Raw genomic sequence first — 514 nt, 5'->3', positions numbered from 1 at the left:
ACTCACTCGCACTCACTTCTACTCACACTTACTGGCACTTACTCGTACTCGCACTCACCTGCACTCACATTCACTGGCACTCACTCGCACTCACGACTTTGAAATGAGTGCGAGTGTGAGTGCGAGTGAGTGTGAGTGCGTGCACTCATGAGCGAGTGCGCCGACCTATGCCTACGTGTGCTAGGACTGCAAGTGCTTCGTGAGGCGTTCCCCGATGCCACGGACCACGAGGAAATGCTTATACACTTCGTATAGCCATGACCAGCTAGAAACCGATCAGCTGCGCTGTGTCTTGCCTTGCACCACAGTGCAAGCTACCCCGATTTTTTGTTTGTGTCCTGTTCTCTTCAAAGACAGGTTTTTAAAGAATGAGCGAACTTGAAATGCCGAAAGTATCACCTTACGAGGCAGAAGCTCGGATAGGAGGCGACAAATGAGCCTCTCCAGTGACGTGATGCGCGCGGAGGAAATACAGCCTCACGAAACGTGTACTGCCCACGTGCAATGCTTCCAG

The sequence above is a fragment of the Dermacentor silvarum genome, chromosome 2 (assembly GCF_013339745.2).
Source record: "Dermacentor silvarum isolate Dsil-2018 chromosome 2, BIME_Dsil_1.4, whole genome shotgun sequence".
Classification (NCBI taxonomy): Eukaryota; Metazoa; Arthropoda; class Arachnida; order Ixodida; family Ixodidae; genus Dermacentor; species Dermacentor silvarum.
This window is presented reverse-complemented; position numbering follows the sequence as displayed.